Genomic DNA, 19,178 nt, shown 5'->3' on the forward strand with positions numbered 1-19,178 from the left:
ATTTTAATAATAAATTATGCTTTAGATTCAACTATTTTTTCACAGTTCTGTGGCTAAAGATTTGTTTTTTACATTTCATGCCTGTTGTCATTAAAAACGGAAACAATGACTTTTAGAAATTTTCGTAATAAGAGCGCTGAACACATCAGCTGTTAAACACATAACCAAGTCACAACAGCAGACGTATAGAAGCTCCAGACACCCATTCCTAAACAAAAAGTAAGCTCCTAAGGTACACTACTGCTTCCAGGAAATGCAAAAACATAGTAGAAAAATTCCTTATGATAGGATATATAGAGAAACGATTATTTTTTCAAACGTTTTCCTTGTATATAACAGTTGTAATAAATGTTCAAATATGTGAGTTTGAAACATCACTCTCGTATTCAGTAACTAGCGCCATAGAGCGGGAAAAAGTCTTTTGCAACTGGATACGTCGTAGTTGTATGTAAAGTACAGTTGTCATTTACAATAGTCTTTGTTGTTACTGGCAATAGCTATAAGTGACAGCTCAATGTAAACGAAAAGCAGAAGTCACTTAGACACAACACCTTTAAGTGTATCCAAACAATCCTGTCGCCATATCTTCGTAATGTAAGATAAAAAAATTACTGTGAATGATGGGTTCCGTGTGTATGAATTTCTGCTTGATGTACGAAATCAAGTACTCGTAAACAGATAGGTGTACAAACTATACCATCCTATAGCATCAGCATCTAAATTCCCACATTCTTATTTTCCAGGTTTTCAGTTGCGATAAGAGTATGAAATAATGACGTTAGGGAAAGAGAAGCACAACAGTACACACGTAGACATCACGTCCACCACTGACGTAAGCTCCTACAGTACTGGAATAAATTGCTGAAACGTGTCGGACTACGCGCCAAAAGAACCTGCCTGGTGCAGTATTTTATTATTTAAGAATTACAATTTTTGTACATCTTTGGCTAAATAACGACAATTTGCAAATGCTAATTGACCAAAATGATTTACGTCTGACTGATTATTTAAACTAATGGAAAAAATCATTTGCTGATTACAGAAAATGAAAAAGTATTGTGAAAAATAAACATCAACGATATAGATGAATTAAGTTTTCACGTGTCAGTCAGTGCGTATCTTACAGAAATGCAGAATGTCTCTCCCAACCACTGCTTTATCGTTCTCGTGAATAACTAATGTGTATAATATCTCCATTAGTAGCCCTTCATCTCAAGATTTGTTACTGATAAATTTTTATTATTATGGACTGAAGGTAATGAGGTATCGGAGATTCGGAGATAGCAATTGCTCTTTATAAGATTTGACTTGGTGATAAAAAAGAAAAGTGAAAGTAATTTGAAAGTGTGATAGTCCGCTTTTACTTAAATAAACAAGCGGAAAGAAATATTGTCTGTAAACTCTTTTATACCTCCGATTGCAGTGCGAATGGAGAAGCTCCACACTTATCATGGGTCATGTGAGTTCAAAACACAGGTCATCCATGCTTCTGCACATTTCTTATATCACCATTGGTTATTACTAGAACGGCTTTTAACAAATACTCATTTCTTCATGGAGCTACAAAACTTCCTTGATGAATACCAGGGCGTTACAGAACATCACTGGAAATCATCACGGGACATACACTTCCTAACAAATGGCTCTAAGCAATATCGCACTTAACATCTAGGGTCATCAGTCCCCTATACTTAGAACTACCTAAACCTAACTAACCTAAGGACATCACACACATACATGCTTGAGGCAGGATTCGAACCTGCGACCGTAGCAGCAGCGCGGTTCCGGACTGAAGCACCTCGGCCACAGCGGCCGGCATACACTGTCTAACAAGAAAAGTGAAATACCCTGGACAAATGGTTGGACGCCACCGTAACTTTGCACACGTACTTACCATTGGCGGGTATGTAAATGATAAGAATTGCAATTCTCTGTGACAGGCAGAACGGCTAACAGAGTGCACTTGTGCTCTTCTCGCTTATTGGCGTTACCAGGCCTGGTGGGTTACATACAGGACATAAACAGCATCAGCCGTTGAGAGTTCAGTGTGGAAGACATGGTGTTGCTGCTTACTCATATTGGTCAGCTTTATCAGCACCCGGCAGAGTTTGAAAGAGGCTCCACTGTGGGTCTCCATTTGACCGGCTGGTCGAATTGTATGGTGAGAAGATATATGGGGCACTGGGACGTCAAAATGGTCCGATGCATGACTGCAAGGGAACGTGAAGGCAGGCACACACGGTGTCAAGCTTCTATTCGATCATGCCTGACGACCACGATTGAAAATCGCCGTGCTGCGCACAAAGCACATCGTAGCCCCCTCAAGTAATGGTGATGAATGACGTCACATTGTGGTTAACGTTGAATTGCGGTGCTGCTCTACCCCGGATGACTATCGCTGGTGAGTATGGCGGAGATGTGGGGAGAAGTGTCATTTTTACAATGTTCTGGAGAGGCACAACGGTGTTACTACTTGCGTCCCGTGGCGTGGGGAGCCATTGGCATGACTTAAGGTGACGCTGGTAGTGACTGAACGAACTCTGGTGGCACAAGAGTACAGCGCGGACATCCTGCATCCTCATGTCTTACTCTCGTGAGACAGTACCGTGGTGTCAGTTTTGGACAGGAGAATGGTGGTTCACACATGGCTCGTGTCTCTACGAAGTATCAGCGTGGGTAGCAACATCCCCAGATCTGTCCCCGATAAAACGTGTGCGGGCCACCTCGGGTGTCAACTCCCTCTCATTTCCAGTATCCACGATATTAATGACAAGTTAGAACAGTAGATGATACTGAGGCTTTATCACACCCGTCCCAATCAAATCAGTGCATTGATCCAGGAAAGTAGGGGTGTAACGCTAGGTTGATAAGTGGGCTCATACTTCTGAAATAAAATCACACGGCACAACTTGACTAGAAGAAGGGATCGGTTGGTAGGACATGTTTTGAGGCATCAAGGGATCACAAATTTAGCATTGGAGGGCAGCGTGGAGGGTAAAAATCGTAGAGGAAGACAAAGAGATGAATGCACTAAGCAGATTCAGAAGGATGTAGGTTGCCGTAGGTACTGGGAGATGAAGAAGCTTGCACAGGATAGAGTAGAATGGAGAGCTGCATCAAACCAGTCTCAGGGCTGAAGATCACAATAACAACAACACCCTCTGTTTGTTGACTGGAATACTCTCTTTTCAATTCTTGAGGTGGGAGGAGTAAAATACAGTGAGCGAAAGGCTGTTTACTATTTGTACAGAAACCAGATGGCAGTTATAAGAGTCGAGGGGCATGAAATGGAAGCAGTGGTTGACAGGGGAGTAAGACACGGTTGAAGCTTATCCACTATGTTATTCAATCTGTGTATTGAGCAAGCATAAAGATAACGAAACAAAAATTTGGAGTAGGAATTAAAAGCCCGGGAGAAGAAATAAAAACTTTGCGGTTTGTCGATTACACTGCTGTTTTGTCAGAGACAGCAAACGACTTAGAGGAGCATTTGAACGGAAGGGATAGTATCTTGAAATGAGGATATAAGATGAACATCAACAAAAGCGAAACGAGGATAATGGAATGTAGTCGAATTAAATCAGATGATGCAGAGGGAATTAGATTAGGAAATGAGACACTTAAAGTTGTAAAGGAGTTTCGCTATTTTGGGAGCAAAATAACTAATGATGGTCGAAATAGAGAGGATATAAAATGTGACTGGTAATGGCAAGGAAAGCGTTTCTGAAGAAGAGAAAGTCATTAACTTCGAGTACAGATTTAAGTGTCAGGAAGTCAAGTATTTGTATGGAGTCCAGCCATTTATGGAAGTGAAATATGGACCAGAGACGTTGATCGGTGGCATATGCATGGAATTAGGTCTATGGCTGCGCGGTCGATCCACCCTGTGATATCTATGTATCACAGCGAGCTGCATCGTCGCGACGTCTTTGAGAGTTTATTACAGTAAGTTTATCCAAGCTGAAGCCACTGTCTCGATTAATTAAATTCGTCGCCAACCGAATTTCAATTGTTTCTTTCGCTACTAAGTCCCAAGTTGAGGCTAAAATTTAGACGTTGTCATACACCATAGAGTGCCCAGCGTGTTAATACAGTGCTCTGCCACCGCGGGTTTCTTAAGTTGTAATAGCCTGGTGTACCTGGTGTGCTTTGTGCATCCCTCATGGGCTGTACGTGTCGTCTGTCCGATGTTTGAACACAAAGTGAAAGTGATTTTGTGCCTTTCACCAAAGACAGCAGCACACCTTGGTTCCGTTAAAGATGATTTAGTGCTTCGGAACCCTGGGGTTTACAAGATTCGCTGTGACTGTGGCCGCTCATACATCTCACAGACGACACGTACAGTCATCATTATGTGTAAAATATTGAGGGTATTGTGATATAACTTCATAATCGATTATCGATTGTGAAATCATCTTTTTTGTTAAAAACGTGGCAAAATGTATACAACGTGGTAGTTCAGGCTGCCTGGAAGTAATTGAACAACAATGTACTTGGAAGGGTCCAACATCCACCGATCCAGCGTCACTGTTAGCATAAAAATTTGAATTATCAGGAGCTGAGCCACGATGAAATTTCTTGTGTAAAGAACTGACATTCAGGTTCCTCTCAATAGTGTGGGCTGCTTTATGGCATTGCACACTAATGAATACAAAAAACGTGAACGACTTAGGCAACAAATCTTCAGTATAACGTAAACAAAACGCTTCACCACAGTCAAAATACATAAAAGAAAATATCAGCAGATGTTGGAAACCAGTGGAGTTATTAACATGTAGGCATATTTTTTAATGTAGGCATACAATATATGTCAAACGGAATCTCTGGAAACAAACGTTTTCAATTTGTTTTGCGAAATACTAATGGGTTACTATAATCGAAAGAAAGAGCCATGGCAGCGTACAAGAACGAAATTCTACAATTTAGTGTTAGCGATTTTTCATTCAAAACCCAATTTAGTATTTGTCAATGTAATCAGAAATGTCTTTGAAATAAAGTTATAAAAAGATCGATATTTACATAACTGAAAACTTCACAGTGTCCTTAGTGGTTCAGGAAAGTTGAACGGCGATTGCAATTTCAGATCTTCCGAATGGGAAACCAGTGTCTTAAATCATCCCTCGTTACTTCTGCGAAGAGGTACAGCAGGCATGTGCAATATGAGTCCGTTATAAAGACAAATCACCGAAAGCAGCAGGAGGCACAAGAGTGTATGTGTGTACGTCGCAAGTTACAACGCTACCGCGCGTAATCAGTAGCGAACACAAGTGTAGCTCTTTAATGGCCGATAACACGTTGTGTAACACTCGATGAGACCACCGCGAGTAACTCGAGCTTATCTCTGACAGATTATTACAACACATCACATTCGAATGAACTGCTGGATCAAGGAGATAAAAAAATGGTGCGTATTTACGTCTGAGTGCGCTCGAGTCGCAGTGTGTAGACGGGAAGATAACGTAATAGCATCGGTGGGAGTCCATCTTGGGCGGAGCTTCAGTTTTTTAACTGCTTACGGTGGGTACCACGCATCTGCGAGGAAGAAGATAGCCTTTGGTTTCCGAACAGTGAATTTTTTTGTGAGTAAGGGTTCCTTTCACCTTGCATTAAATTTATCAATGCAGCTGGCAGTGTCTCCAACTGATGGAATGACATCGCCGTTAGAGAAGAGATCTACATCACTCTTTCATGTTGGCTAACAGCACCTCGTCTTGTACTTTCAAGTCGGAATACTGTACACAGATAGTATATCAGTGTCATCCTTGTTTAGGATGCTAGAACAACGGCAACGGCGACCATTGCGAGAGTTGGAACTTAAATAGTGGCAACTGGTAGAAGCCGACCTCGGGGAAGAACAGTTTGGATTCCGCAGAAATGTTGGAACACGTGAGGCAACACTGACCCTACGACTTATCTTAGAAGAAAGATTAAGGAAAGGCAAACCTACGTTTCTAGCATTTGTTGACTTAGAGAAAGCTTTTGACAATGTTGACTGGAATACTCTCTTTCAAATTCTGAAGGTGGCAGGGGTAAAATACAGGGAACGAACGGCTATTTACTATTTGTACAGAAACCGGATGGCAGTTATACGAGTGGAGGGGCATGAAAGGGAAGCAGTGGTTGGGAAGGCAGTGAGACAGGGTTGTAGGCTCTCCTCGATGTTATTCAATCTGTATATTGAGCAAGCAGTAAAGGAAACAAAAGAAAAATTCGGAGTAGGTATTAAAATCCATAGAGAAGAAATAAAAACTTTGAGGTTCGCCGATGACATTGTAATTCTGTCAGAGACGGCAAAGGACCTCGAAGAGCAGTTGAACGGAATGGATAATGTCTTGAAAGGAGGATATAAAATGAACACAAAAAAAAAGCAAAACGAGGATAATGGAATGTAGTCGAATTAAATCGGGTGACGCTGAGGGTATTAGATTTGGAAATGAGACGCTTAAAGTAGTAAATGAGTTTTGCTATTTGGGGAGCAAAATAATTGATGTGGTCGAAGTAGAGAGGATGTAAAATGTAGAGTGGCAATGGGAAGGAAAGCGAATCTGATGCAGAGAAATTTGTAAACATCGAGTATATATTTAAATGTCAGGAAGTCGTTTCTGAAAGTATTTGTATGGAGTGTAGCTTTGCATGGAAGTGAAACGAGGACGATAAATAGTTTAGACGAGACAGGGAGCGAAAGGCTATTTACAATTTGTATAGAAAGCAGAGGGCAGTTAGAAGAGTCGAGGGGCATGAAAGGGAAGCAGTGGTTGGGAAGGGAGTGGGATAGGGTTGTAGCCTCACCCCGATGCTTTTTTTTTTCTTTTTTTTTTTTTGGTCATCAGTCTACTGACTGGTTTGATGTGGCCCGCCACGAATTCCTTTCCTGTGCTAACCTCTTCATATCAGAGTAGCACTTGCAACCTACGTCCTCAATTATTTGCTTGAGGTATTCCAATCTCTGTCTTCCTCTACAGTTTTTGCCCTCTACAGCTCCCTCTAGTACCATGGAAGTCATTCCCTCATGTCTTAGCAGATGTCCTATCATCCTGACCCTTCTCCTTATCAGTATTTTCTACATATTCCTTTCCTCTCCGATTCTGCGTAGAACCTCCACATTCCTTACCTTATCAGTCCACTTAATTTTCAACATTCATCTATAGCACCACATCTCAAATGCTTCGATTCTCTTCCGTTCCGGTTTTCCCACAGTCCATGTTTCACTACCATACAATGCTGTACTCCAGACGTACATCCTCAGAAATTTCTTCCTCAAATTAAGGCCGGTATTTGATATTAGTAGACTTTTCTTGGCCAGAAATGCCTTTTTTGCCATAGAGAGTCTGCTTTTGATGTCCTCCTTGCTCCGTCCGTCATTGGTTATTTTACTGCTTAGGTAGCAGAATTCCTTAGCTTCATTGACTTCGTGACCATCAATCCTGATGTTAAGTTTCTCGCCGTTCTCACTTCTACTACTTCTCATTACCTTTGTCTTTCTCCGATTTACTCTCAAACCATACTGTGTACTCGTTAGACTGTTCATTCCGTTCAGCAGATCATTTAATTCTTCTTCACTTTCACTCAGGATAGCAATCTGTATATTGAGCAAGCAGTAAAGGAACAAAAGAAAAGTTCGGAGTAGGCATAAAAACCCATGGAGAAGAAATAAAAACTTTGAGGTTCGCCGATGACATTGTAATTCTGTCAGAGACAGCACAGGACTTGGAAGAGCAGTTGAACGGAATGGATGGTGTCTTGAAGGGAGGATATAAGATGAACATCAACAAAAGCAAAACGAGGATAATGGAATGTAGTCGAATTAAGTCGGGTGATGCTGAGGGAATTGGATTAGGAAATGAGACACTTAAAGTAGTGAAGGAGGTTTGCTATTTGGGGAGCAAAATAACTGATGATGGTCGAAGGAGAGAGGATAAAAAATGTAGACTGGCAATAGCAAGGAAAGCGTTTCTGAAGAAGAGAAATTTGTTAACATCGAGTATTGATTTAAGTGTCAGGAAGTCGTTTCTGAAAGTATTTATATGGAGTGTAGCCATGTATGGAAGTGAAACATGGACGATAAATAGTTTAGACAAGAAGAAAATAGAAGCTTTCGAAATGTGGTGACACAGAAGAATGCTGAAGATTAGATGGGTAGATCACATAACTTATGAGGAGGTATTGAATAGAACTGGGGAGAAGAGGAGTTTGTGGCACAACTTGACTAGAAGAAGGGATCGGTTGGTAGGACATGTTCTGAGGCATCAAGCGATCATCAATTTAGTACTGGAGGGCAGCGTGGAGGGTAAAAACCGTAGAGGGAGACCAAGAGGTGAATACACTAAGCAGATTCAGAAGGATGTAGGCTGCAGTAGGTACTGGGAGATGAAGAAGCTTGCACAGGATAGAGTAGCATGGAGACCTGCATCAAACCAGTCTCAGGGCTGAAGACCGCAACAATAACAACATTTATTCACAACCGATACAAAAGAGTTACATATTTGCATCTGTTACTGTCCTTCAGAGTGGTAACCAGCTTTGTGTAGAACCCGTTGCCAGCGATGTGGAGGGCGTAGTATACCGTTAGCAGAGCCTGTTCTGTTGTTGGTGCGTATGGAGCCTGTCGAATCTCTGGAACAGTTCTGAAGCGAATGCCACGAAGTGGTTCCTTCATCTTCGGAATCGAATCAAAGTCACGAGGACTTAAGTCCGGGGAGTGTGGTGGATGGTACAGTACTTCCCAGTCCCATCGACCGAACAGAGCAGCCACAGCTTGCGCTGTACACGCCCGCGCATTGTCGTGCAAAATGATGGGTGGGTTGCGCAGAAAGTGTCGCCGTTTCTTTCGCAAAGCTTTTCGCAGGTGATGCTCCAAAAACGAACAGTAATACTGTGTATTGACGGTCTGCCGTGGAGGAACATGATGCGTTAGGATAACACCATCACAGTCGCACACGAGAATCACCATAACTTTAGACCGCTCTATTCTCACCATCAACAGAACAGGCTCTGCTAACGTTGTACTACGCCTTCCACATCGCTGGCAACGGGTTCTAACAACGCTGGTGACTGCTTGAAACGACAGTAACAGGTGCAAACATGTAACTCTTTTGTATCGGTTGTGAACAAATAGTTGCCAGTATTTAAGTTCCAACCCTCGTATATTCGAGTGATACATGGTCCAGTCACATTAACGTGGCCAACGCCTACGATAGTCGTCCACGTGCAACAACCACTCACAGAGGGCAGGTGGCAATACTAGCAGTGGAGGGTACACACAGCATGTCGGAGGAGGCGGGCAACAATGCAGTCGTTGTCGTCAATGCGGAAACGGAGCGATCTATCTGACTTCTAAAATGTCATGATCATTGGCGTCAGGGACAAGGATGGAAGCTGTTCCAAAACGGCTTTATTTGTACACTGTTCCCGGGTTACCGTAGTTAAAAGTAAAGCGTCATGGCAAAACGGCGCTTTCCAAAACCTGCGACGAGGTATCTGTGGTGTACCACGGGACACAGATAACAGGGGTGAAAGACAGCTGCTGAGATGTGTACGGTTGAGTAGACGTGCAACTGATGAACAACTGATCGCCCAGATGAACCAAGGGGCTATCAACAGTGCCTACACAACAACTGTTCAGCGGAAATTGCTGCCTCCGCAGCAGGCACATCGTTTGTGAACCCATGCTGACTGCTGTTCATCGGCGACGAAGGCTACAATCCGCACACCTGTACCACTACCGGACATCCACTTAATAGCGACAGGTGGCCTTTTCAAATGAATCACGTGAACGACGTGAAACGTCTGAAAGCAAACACCCTGCAATGAGGAGGGAGCTTTACGGTTTGGGGAATGTTCTTCGTGTCATTCCCTGGATGAGCACTACACATCAACACAAGTTTGCATCTGTCCTTAGGAACCATGCCATCCCTACATCCAGTTTCCTTTTCGTCAGTACGATGGCATCTGCTGGCAGGACAGTGCAACATCTCATACAACTCACCGTGTACGTGCATGATTCGAACTCCCCGGATTTAAAGCCAGCCGAGAATCTGTTGGGCCACCTGAGGAAAGTGAAGGTGACATCACGAGTAGACGACAAGCCAATCTGACATCACAGTAAAATGGCGGTGAGCGCGCAAGTGCTCCGGAGCGCACTTTTCCGCGTGCATCGTTGTTGAACAAGACGCTCTGCAGCGTCCCTACGTTTATCCTTGTTGACCCAATTACATCATCAGTTTGGAGCCCTGGAGAAAGACATTCCTGGCCGTCTTTTTCTTTCGGACGAAGAAATGCACGCCTGGGTACAATCATGGTTCCATAAGGAACTACAAACATTTTTCCGTGAAGGCACTACCCTTCTTATCTCACAGTGGGATTAATGTATTCAGTTATGGCGATTGCTTTTGAAACAATAAACAGTTTCACAACTTTGAGTGTCCATCCTTCGCAGCAAGCACAGAAATACTTGTTTTGTAAATAAAACCGCCTTTTCCTGCTGCGACTTAATTCATTTTTCCCACATGTTTTTCGCCTTTTTGTTGCTGTAAGGCAGCATCAGTGGGATCCATAATGATACAGTTTTGTTAATTTTAGATTATCAAAAAGTTCACGTCGCGATTTTTATGTAAGAAAGTAATTACTTACAATTTGCTGTGATCTGCGTTTCCTCTCCAGATAAGATGAGAGGAAACGCAGATTACAGCAAATCGTTCATGTCTGGGGAGTTTGATGGCCAGTACAAGTGTTTAAAGTCAGAAGAGTAGCAATTCTGGACGTGTAGCGTGTTGTGTTGTCCTGAAGGAATTGTCCAGGCCTGTCGGAATGCACAATGGACATGAATGGATGGAAGTGATCAGACAGGATGCTTATGATTTGCTGTGATCTGCGTTTCCTCTCCAGCTCAGATGAGAGAAAAATGCAGATTACAGCAAATCGTAAGCAATTTCTTAAAAAATAGCGACGTGAACTTTTCGATAATCTGAAAATAACAAAACTGTATCGTTATAGATTCCACGGAAGATGCCCAAGAGCAAGAAAAAGAGAAACGCGTCTGGAAAAAGTAAATTAAGTCGCAGCAGGAAAATGCAGTTTTATTTACAAAACAAGTACAATAAACAGTTTACTTACTCTTTTCCATGTGTTTCATTTTCACTTGATTGCCACTTACACATATACTTCCGAGAGTAGCGGCCCTATAACAGTGTGCTGCAGTAGTCCCGAATTTCCTTTTACATCTGTCGATTTAAGGATGACGTGTTTAATTTTATCTGCTAGAATGTCTTGAATACAGTCACAAATCTAATCAGATATTGTACGCTCGCATTTTGTTTACTAAACAACGGTGTGGAACAGTATCGTATGTCTTCCGGAATTCAAGGACACAGCACCAATACAGGGCACTGCTATCAACATCTACGTGACAACTCTGCTATTCATACTAAACAGCATGGCAGAGGGCTCATCGAACGCTTACACACTATTTCTCTACGTCCATGCTCTAACAGCGCGCGGGAAAACCGAGCACTTAAATCTTTGCGTGCGAGCTCTTATTTCTCTTAAAATCATCATACTTGCCTACATAGGTGAGTCTGAACAAAATATTTTCGCATTCGGAGGAGAAAGTTTATAATGGAAATTTCGTGAAAAGATCCTACCGCAACGGGAAACGCCTTTCTTTTAATGATTGCCACTCCAACTCGCATATCATATCCGTAACACCCTGTTCCCATTTCGCAATAATAATTTTAAGCTTTGATCTTCGCTCCTTCCACGATAAACAGATTTTTATACTTTCTTGTCTGTGTAGTGCTGAACCAAATATCAAAAGACAAAACAACTTATATATCGAGACTCTTCATTTCCAAACAATAATGATAGCTTGAATAGAGACAGAAAACAATTGCTTCAATTAATTATCCTTTCACAATCCATGTTTCTTATCACTGATATGTATATATATCTGCATCAGTTTGCGTGAAGGTGGCACTTCCGTCACGTTGAAAGATTCTCTTCAGTCATCGTTCGTCCCGTTCTTGCAGGATCTTTTTCCGACGGCAGCGATGTTGATGATTTGATGTTTTACCGGATTTCTGATATTCACGGTACACTCGTGGGAAATAGTCATACGGTAAAATCCCCACTTCATCGCTACTTCGGAGATGCTGTGTCCCATCGCTCCTGCGCCGACTATCACCAAGTTCAAACTTCCTTAAGTCTTGATAACCTGTCATTGTAGCAGCAGTAACCGATCTAACAACTGCGCCAGACACTTGGTGTCTTAACCGAATGCAGCTCTGTTGCGCAACAAAACAGTGCCGTGCATTAACTTTCCCTTTGCAAGTGTCTTAAGAATTTCCAGGTATTAATAAACACAGAATAATCTCAGATGTCGCTGGGTATGGTGACTCAGCCTGTCGTGTGTGTCAGCGCAGGGATCAGAGATAAATATTACAGCACAGTGAGGGAGTGGCAGAAATCACCTTACTGCAGAGGACATCAACATAATCACGAGAGCACTTTATCTCCGTCTCCTTGGACGACATTAAGTCTTGTGTATCTTGTAATTCCCTAAGAATATGGCTTCTAGATTGTCTGATAAGACAAGCGATGCTCTTCTTGAATAGAAGGGTTGTGTTTACCTCAGATAACGCATTGTTTTTCCATCCGTTCAAATGGTTCAAATGGCTCTGAGCACTATGGGACTTAACATCTGTGGTCATCAATCCCCTAGAACTTAGAACTACTTAAACCTAACTAACCTAAGGACATCACACACATCCATGCCCGAGGCAGGATTCGAACCTGCGACCGTAGCGGTCACGCGGTTCCAGACTGTAGCGCCTAGAACCGCACGGCCACTCCGGCCGGCTTTTCCATCCGTAATTCTGGACACCAGGTGAGCAACAAAACTCTGACGTCGCTTCTTGGAATCGATGTGGCTAAGTTGATGATGCGTCCGTCTTCTACTCGATTCTCTTTTTCCAATTTATTTTTCTGACATGTACGACGGCGTGCTATTAAGTGATGCCTGCGAGGTTTTTTTATGTGAAAGCCCTTAAGTTTTTCTTAAGTAAAACAAACTTTATTTACAGTCTACATCTTTATTCTTCATACCACGTATTTATTTCTCAACATATTCACCCTGGCAACGAACATATTTCTCCGAACGAGAGAGCAGTTTGTTGATACCGTCACTGTAAAATATTTAGACTTTATTGACGGACTCACAACACAACCTCACCTCTGCTTGCACGGCTTCACCGCTATTGAAATGAAGGCGTCGAAAATGTTCTTTATATTTTGAAAACAGGTGAAAACGGGATGGGGCTAAGTCGGAGGACGGTATGGAGGACGACCAGTGACAGTGAACCCAAGACGTCGGATTGTTGAAAACGTCATAGTGCATGAGTGTTGTCTGGCGTTGTCTGCTGAAGGACAGGATGCCCCATGTGTGGACCAGCTCATTGAATTCGAGCTTTCAGTTTTCTAGTCTGATTCTCCCGCACAGACGCAATTACTTTACGACCGCCATCTTACATTGTACGATTCGGAGTTTCCTACCGGCAGAGGGTTGCAACCTGGGCCAGCAAAGCCGGAAATCGACCGAGTAATATAAATGACAGATAACATCTCAACCGATATTGAGGACAGAATAAAAAAGTTCAAATCACAGTACATCCCGTTTTCTGGGCATCTGACATATCACCTTTGATTTTTTCATGAATCTACGAAACGTTGTGAATGAGCACTAAGCATTGATAGAGCGCCTCTGGGAAGTATCAAGGTAATACGAGATACTCTGCCTGAAGAAAAAAAGAAAAAAAAGAAAGTTAATCACACAGGACACTGTGGCGTCAGAAACAGGGTCATACCGAGACACAACGAAGATGGAGCGTAAACTTTCGTAATCTGATATGTATTTGCGGTCAGGAAATTAGAAACGCAAAACTTTCTTTAAATCATGGTAAACCTGTAGTTCACCCGATGTATTTAGTATTCAAATAACTCACTAGCTTATTGGAAGGTCATTGTGTACATCATACTAGGACTTATGCAGATGTCATTTGTTTCAGTGTCTTGCGAACTGCACCGGGCGTCTGGTTGTCAGCAACTGTATGACACCTCTCCTTTTCCACTTACAAGTTGAACGCCGGTGATTTTCTTCCAGGATTCGAAATGGCTACCTCGGACTCGAGCGGCAGAGAGCGTTAGCGAACTCGGATGCAGTTATGGTCTTTTGAGCAATAATAGTACACGTCATCTACAGTATCTGATTAAAAATATCTGTTACTGAATATTACTGTAGAGCATGTCCTCCCTTAGCCTTTGTAACGGTATATACTCTGCGAGTGACACTTTCAGTGCGGTGGCTGAATATCTGTGGGGCAAAACCAGCCCATTCTACCTCAGTAGCCGAAACCATGGAAGGTAATTATGTTGAATGTTCGGATCTTTAGTCCAGTCGGCGTCCTAATTCATCCCAAAGGAGTTACATTGCTTTTAGGTGTGGAATCTGAACCGGCGAGCCCATTTCATGAATTTTCACAAACCATTAACTCGTAGACGCAGGTTTATGATAGGATGCATTGCCATGTTGATACAGTGATCGCCTCCGTAGTTTTCCTCTACTGCACACAGTAGACAATGCTGTAACATTGTTAATATCCTTCCGCATTTAATATTTTCTAAAGCGCAACAAGGGGGCCACAACCTAACCACGAAAAACACCCCCGTACCGTAACATCACTTCCTCCATACTTCATTCTTTGCTCTACATAGGATGTCAGGTAACATTCTCCAGGCATTCGCCTGATCCAATCGCTTCCGTCGGGTTGCCAAAGGGTATAGAGTTATTTATCACTCTAGGTCATTCGTTTCCAGCCATCCACTGTCGCTCTTTACTCATCCTCGCTTAGCATTTAGTAAAGAAATCTGTGGCTTATGAGCAGTTACTCGACCATTGTACCTCATTCTTTTTAACTGCCTACGTAGAGTCATTGTGCTAGGCACGCGTGAATCCTTCCAGTGATTTAATGTGATTTTCTACAGTCACCCTCCGCGGTGCTGGACGGTTTCTGTCATAAGTAGTTCTAAGTCTAGGGGACTGATGACCTCAGATGTTGAGTCTCATAGTGCTTGGAGCCATTTGAACCATTTAGAACCTCAGGTACTGAGGCCGACGACTGACTCAAGGAGGGGCGCTTGCAAACGGTCTTCGTGGTTACGCTGCTGCACAAAATGCATTGGCCACAAGAACGAACGTGAGATGTCGTTCATGTAGGTCTTAGAAGGCCCAACGGTGCCAACGGGCCGCCGCATTATCCTCAGCCGATAGGCGTCACTAGAGGCGATGTGAAGGGACTTGTGCTCAGCACACCGCTTTCCCAGCCATTATCAGTTTTCGTGACCGGAGCCGCTACTTCTCAGTCATGTAGCTCGTCAATTGGTCTCACAAGGGCTGAGAGCACCCCATTTGCCAATAACACTCGGCAGACCCGGATGGTCATCCATCGAAGTGGTTGCCAGTCCCGACATCGCTTAACTCGCAAATCTGATGGGAACCGGTGCTACGACTGTAGCAATGCCGTTGGCCATTTTAAACAAGGTTTTTCTTTTATGGCAAAAATAAGGCACCTAACCGTAATTGGCGAAGGAAACGACGGCAGGACAGTTGTAAGAGTGAATTAGTCACTGTGAGGTCATTGGCAATCAGCATCAGTGAGTACATCATTTTTAACTATAAAGTTTATTTTATTGAATGCTGGGATAAATTATTTAATGCCGATACCAGTTTCTGTTGGCTAGTGACTATTGATAGCCCCATTAAAAGCCAGGAACAGCAGACGTTTAACATTACATTAATGTTTTAAATAAAAACGTAATGTCAGTAAATAATATTTAAAATAAAAATTACAGACATGTCTTTACCGACTGTTGCGTGAAAGCATTCTACAAGACAACTGACTGTGGGTGCCATTGCAACTAGTTGTGAAAGCTATTACAGTTTGTTTTGTATACACGATTTAAAATTAAGTTCCCATAAAATAATACTTAAGAAGGCTTAAAAATAAAGTACAGCTGCGAAGAAATATTTGAAACGATTAAAAAGAGTTTTAAAAATATTTTTGTAACGTCGCCATTTAAATTACGGTCCCAGCCAATGAAAGACGTAGAGATAAGTGATGTAATTTCAAACATACAACAGGTTGCGTCAGTCGGTTATTACATCATACATGTAGCGATGCTGTGGAATCTTTTTAAAGCACGTTGTAATTGTTCCTGTCAAAAGCAATAAAAACCACCTTCCGTGGGTCGAATCGCTGCGGTACCTGCAGGAAGACATTCAATGAGGTTCTAGGAAGTGGAGCCCTGCCAACCCCTTTGGCGTGGCCAGATGCGCTAGATTTCACGGTTGATGATTCATGGCGCGAACGGCCGGACTGAGGTTGTCCCATAGATTCTCGATTAGGTTTCAATCCGGAGAGTTTTGTGGCCAGGGGAGTACGGTCAACTCATCCTCGTGTCTTTGGAACCGCGCACGCACACTGCAAGCTGTGTGACAAGTTGCATTGCCCTGCTGGAAGATGCCTTCGTGCTGAGGAAGAACAAAATGCATGGAGTGGTGGACATGGTCCCCAAGGATAGATGCATACTTATTATGAGCCACTGCGCCCTCCAGAATGACGAGATCGTCCGGGGAATTCCATGAAAACAATCCGCAGACCACAATGTTCCCTCCTTCGGCCTGGACCGTTCAGCCGATTGTCTTCTTCTAGACGTTTCACGCCGTACACACATAAAAAGTGATTCATCGGAAAAGGCCGCCTGCCGTCATTCAGTGGATGGCCAGTTGCGTTATTGGCATGGAAATTCCAGCCTTCGTTGCCGAAAAGAACAGTTGGTATGTGTGGTGTCACCGCCAGACGCCACACTTGCTAGGTGGTAGCCTTTAAATCGGCCGCGGTCCATTAGTATACGGCGGACCCGCGTGTCGCCACCATCAGTGATTGCAGACCGAGCGTCGCCACACGGCAGGTCTAGCCTGGAGAGACTTCCTAGCACTCGCCCCAGTTGTACAGCCGACTTTGCTAGCGATGGTTCACTGTCCACATACGCTCTCATTTGCCGAGGCGACAGTTTAGCATAGCCTTCAGCTACTTCATTTGCTACGACCTAGCAAGGCGCCATATTCAATAATTAGAATGAATTTTGAACAGGCAATATTGTGAATCATGTACCGTCAAGAGCGACGTTCATCATTAATGGATTAAAGTTAAGTATAAAACTATTTACGTCCGCTTTCTGAATTCTAATTCCTTGTCATATTCCAGACCTCACGTCAGTATAGTCCTTCCCTCCTCACGCCAACCTGCGTGAGCTAAAACGTGTGCATTTCGGCCTCCTCTCGTAACACGGTGTTGGCTCTTCTGCCAACACAACAGTATGCATGCATGAACCAGTCGCCTGCTGTAGAGGACCAAATGCAGCAACTGTGCCGTTCGTTGAGGAGATACTGTTGGTAGCCTCTTGTTTCATGCGGGCGGTCAGTTGCTCAACATTTGCCTGTCTATTCGGCCGTACATATTCCCGCACCTGTCGCTTCCCACTGTCCTCTGTGACCCATGGAACGCCACAGTTACCTCGGCTCCGGTTTTCGATAGCGCCATTTTACCATGTACCGTCAACTTTAATAACGACGGCCCGCGAACAGTTGGTCTGAAGGCCAGTCATTATGGCCTTTTGGACGTTAGACAAATCTATCAATTTCTGCATTACGCCGACGGCTGCACTGTTTCCCGTATCCCCGAGGTGCTTTATATACCATCCACCGCTATTGGCGCCATCTACCGTCTGTGATTTGTTATTGCATGGTGGTGGTTATTCCACGTGGGTAGCGTCACATTAATGTTGCTGGACCGTGTAAGCCTTAGCAGCTCTGGATTATTGTGAAGCACTCTTGTGTATTATTTTATTTTGAATTAATTTTAAGCCGGTCGTTGTGGCCGAGTGGTTCTAGGCGCTTCAGTCCGGAACCGCGCGACCGCTACGGTCGCAGATTCGACTCCTGCTTCGGGCATGGATGTGTGTGATGTCCTTAGGTTAGTTAGGTTTAAGTAGTTCTAGGGGACTGATGACCTCAGATGTTAAGTCCCAAAGTGCTCAGAGCCATTAGAACCATTTGAATTAATTTTGAATTGCATGTAGAAACAAAAATTTAGTAGTTTCAACAGCCACGTCTACTTTACTTACAACGGCTAACCGCAGTCAGTCCAGTAGCAATCGTTTAGTGTCTATTTTACAGTTTCTTAGGTTTTATAGGGCTATTGATCTACACTAATACTCCAGAAGCTTAAGCTATTTCTGGTACTACTGTGTTTGTTCCTCTTCCCTGTTCCATTGGCGAAGATGCGTGGGAGGAATGACTGTTGTAAACCTCCGTCTATTTTTTCTGATTTACTCGTTGTCGTCACTTCGCGAGGTCTACATGCGGGCGGAAGTAATATGTTGTCCTATTCCTCCCGGATCGTACACTCTGACACTGGAGTTCTGTTGACCTTCTCCGTAACGCTCTCACACCGGCTAAACGGTCCCGTGACGGAACTTGCCATTCTTCGATGGATCTCATCTCTTCTGCTAACTGAAACTGATAAACGCCCCAAACTGATGAGCGATACTCAAGAATCGGTAGGGACCAAAACAGCTACTAAGCAATTTATGTGAGCACTGACAGTAACAACCTTTACTAGTTTACTGTCAGAGGTGCCAGCTGCAGGCCTCCATGTGTAGCTCTCTCAGCGACGGTCTCAGAGCTACCATCGGCGTGGGCCCCGCCGGCTGCGGACGTATTTGGCTGCGGCTGGCTGGCTGGCAATAGTTTCCCCGAAGCCGGGCCGGGAGAGCGCCCACGTCAGCGACCTGCTGTCAGACTGACAGAGACATCAGCTGCGGGCCAAACCAGTTCCACAGGACGCGGCCCGCGGCCGCCACAATAGCCGCATTATGCATATGGCCGCCCGGCGAGCCCACACGCCCTGCCGGCGGCACCGCCGTGTACCGAGGCATCTGCAGCACATGTGTGCGCCGCAGCTGCGCCAGCCACCGCCACCAGCCGATACCTTCTGCCAGCGTTACGTACCGAAACAAAGAGGTTGCGAACGGTGAGGCGACCTGGCCAGTTATGACTGGTCAAGTAA

Source organism: Schistocerca americana, chromosome 3 (genome assembly GCF_021461395.2).
Source record: "Schistocerca americana isolate TAMUIC-IGC-003095 chromosome 3, iqSchAmer2.1, whole genome shotgun sequence".
In the NCBI taxonomy this organism is placed as follows: Eukaryota; Metazoa; Arthropoda; class Insecta; order Orthoptera; family Acrididae; genus Schistocerca; species Schistocerca americana.